At 43.4% G+C, this 3,370-nt stretch overlaps 1 non-coding gene across 1 annotated transcript; it reads right to left on the bottom strand.

Moving 5' to 3' along the window:
• Positions 1-535: 535 nt before the first annotated feature.
• Positions 536-609, bottom strand: TRNAT-AGU (transfer RNA threonine (anticodon AGU)). Its single transcript has one exon. It is a non-coding gene; the product is annotated as a tRNA-Thr (tRNA).
• Positions 610-3,370: the final 2,761 nt, after the last annotated feature.

Raw genomic sequence — 3,370 nt, 5'->3', positions numbered from 1 at the left:
CCAGAAGACATCTTGAGGTGGTCAGACCATGCTAAGCACTTCTTTATATACACAGACATTAGCAACACATCTGTTCAGAACTATAGAGCATAGAGTGGACATGGCTGTATGTTGGGTCTGTTAAAAAGAGGAATCTACAGCAGGGGCGGACTGACCATTTAGAAACTCGGGCACTGCCCGAGGGCCTGGGGTCAGTAGGGGGCCCCATGAGATGCCCCTGGTACCATTTTCATAGGCTTTTTTGAGTTTGGCAAGGACACGGGCTCCATGATCCCCTATTGCCCGGGGGCCCCATGAGTTGTCAGTCTGCCCCTGATCTACAGACATCCCCAAGGATGCTAACATATCTTAGAGGAAGACAATAGTGAACAGTAAGAAAACTCCAAAAAGGAGTTTTCTTCACACCCCGAAGGTAAGACTAACTTTAGATCTTGCTTAATACCTCTTCCTGGTCCTACCAGCCACTTTGATAATTGGGACAAGTTGGTACTTTCCTATGAATTAAAAATTGTCATAATGAAAACCTAGAAAAGGCAGGCACTGCTGAGATTCGAACTCAGGATCTCCTGTTTACTAGACAGGCGCTTTAACCAACTAAGCCACAGCGCCAGATGGTAGGTATAGGACTGATGATGATAAGATGTGTATACAGGAGTAACTTATTTACTTTTACATCACTTCATGTTTGTAGCTATTAATCATGAAGTTAATAGTCTATAGCAGCTTTTCTCAAAATTTCTGTCACACAATAACCCTTGAAATAATGTTCAGGTCATAGGTCATCTCTGCTAAAACCGATTCACTGGGAATCAGTGGGAATAATACCCCCTTATAGTGCGATCAGAATAACCTCATCAGTCAAAGATGCATAAATACTTTCCAAGAAATCCATTGTGTTTTTAAAGAGCTAGAAATATTTATTGAGCTCTAATATCTTTTTATGCATTATTTGTTAAAATTCCAATGTATTGTGATAGCAGTAGATTTATTACACTAAAGATATAATCAGTATGTGTTATTCAGAGATAAGCTTTTTTTTTAAAAGTGTCTGGCCGCTAGAAGTTTATGCGGGTGATTTATTAAAGGCACTCAGATGGGTATCACTAATATTCTACACTTTCCTACCCTGCGTCACCAACCAGGTTTCAATAGAGCACCTCCTAAAAGTTCCTATAAGCATACATTTTGGGGTTTTTTTCTGCAATACTTGTGCATTCCTATTTAGAGACAAAACCGTGCCAGAATATATTAGTATGTACCGTGGCATGGTTTTAACTCTAAATAGGAATGTGCTTGGTCAGACCATGCTAGCATTTCTGTATGTAATTGGTCCAGCTTACATCTACCCACAGACATGAGCAATGTGGCTGTTAGCTTAGGCCCATCTAAAGAACATAGAGTAGATATGGGTGTATCTGAGTGTGTCCAGAAAGTAATGAACTGGATGAGAAACTTCTAGATGAGAATGCCTCTCAACCCGAAGGAGGACTTTCTGAGGAAAGTCAACTTGAACCTGATGAAGAACCTTGTGAAGAGATGCACCTTGAGCCCAGAGAACAGAGAGTTAAGAGAACAGTGAGACCCCCACTTAGAATAATAAATTACACCCCTGGAACCAACTCAGGAGAAGCCCCTATTTCTCCAGAAGAAGAGAGAATGGAGTCTCCTCAACATGTACTTCACCAGCTGATTCTATAGATGAAAGTCCCTTATGGCTTCTAGACTCAAGGTCTAAGCGACCGGTGCAAACTCCTCAAAGGCTCACTTACAACTTATCCAGTAATAGCACAGAAGAAGCTGTAACTACTGTGCGAAGATCATCTGAGGTTTCCACCCTGTCCATAGATGTATCAAAGGACTTGAGTCCTCCCCAGGCCATCAGCACACCTTGGTGGAATGTTACAATTGAACATTGTCTCCTTCAAAGTAAGCACCTTGTGAGTGAAAACAATGCTTCCAGCTATTTTTTCATTCTTCATAGCATCCCTGGAAGTCTTCAAGTGGGATGGCATTCACAGCCTGCATTGTGGCTCTTTGGACATTATCCAAACTACCAAAATGGTGTCCTTTCAAGCCCTTCTTCATTTTCTGATACAGAATCGTTAGTTATGGTTGAGAATAGACCTCACTGCATCCTTGAAGGCCTTGTTCCGCGGTACACTTGTGCAGATGATAGCACAGCTTCTCCATCAGCTTTCCTCGCCATTTACAAAATTTCTGATGCACATTTACCAAATTTCACACAACATTTCATTGTGTACCGCTGTTCCAAACTCACTTGCATTTTTATTAATACGAGGCACTTGAACCGGGCAACACAAAAAATAATAGCTCAACTCTGATAGGGCTGGAATGCAACTGATCAGTGTTCTAACGTATACCTGGCACCCCATCCCAAGTGATCTTGGCCAGCTTCTCCCTTCACAGAGCATAGGAACTTAATTTGCATTATATTCTGGACACACCTCGTATGTTAGGTCTATGAGGTAAAAAAGGAAATGATTCTTCACACATCTCCCTAGATGCTAGTATCTCTAGAAGGAAGACAATAGCAAACAATAATTAACCGCCTCCCACTCGCTGTATAGGGTAATGACGGGCGCAAGGCAGTTTTCTCATTCTGGGAGGATGGCATATGACGTCCTGTCACTCTAACCGCGTGTGCGCCCCCCCCCCCCCCCGGGGGTTTGCGTTTGCCACTCGGCGATCGGTGGTGCGCTGTTTCCCTGGGACACAGCAGATCGCCAATCAATGGAAAGAGCCGATGACGTCGGCTCTGTCATGTGATCAGCTGTGTCCAATTACAGCTGATCGCATGTAAATAAGGAAATGCCGGTTATCGGCATTCCTCTCCTCAAGAGATGTCACCTATCAGTGCCAGTCAGTGCCGACTGTCAGTGCTGACAATCAGTGCTGCCTACCAATGCCAGTCAGAGCTGCCTATCAGTGCCAGTCAGTGCCGCCTATCAGTGCGCATCAGTGTCGCCTATCAGTGCCACCTAACAGTGCCAGTCACTGACACCTAACATTGCCAGTCAGTGCTGCCTATCAGTGCCAGTCAGTGCCACCTATCAGTGCTGCCTATCAGTGCCATATATGAGTTCTCCCTTTCAGTGCCCATCAGTGATGCCTGTCAATGCCCATCAGTGCCATTTACCAGTGCCTCCTCATCAGTGCCCATCAGTGCCGCCTATCAGTGTCCATCACTGCAGCCTCATTAGCGCACATCAGTGAAGGAGAAAAATCACTTATTTACAACACTTTATAACAGAAACTAAGAAAAAAAAATTTTTTTCAAAATTTTCAGTTGTTTTTGGTTTGTTTGGCAAAAAATAAAAAACCCAGAGTGATTAAATACCACCAAAATAAA

Source organism: Staurois parvus, unplaced genomic scaffold (genome assembly GCF_062004578.1).
Source record: "Staurois parvus isolate SC_StPar_1 unplaced genomic scaffold, SC_StPar_1.0 ptg001352l, whole genome shotgun sequence".
In the NCBI taxonomy this organism is placed as follows: domain Eukaryota; kingdom Metazoa; phylum Chordata; class Amphibia; order Anura; family Ranidae; genus Staurois; species Staurois parvus.
The sequence above is the reverse complement of the archived record's forward strand: the minus strand, read 5'-3'. Positions and strand labels throughout refer to the sequence as shown.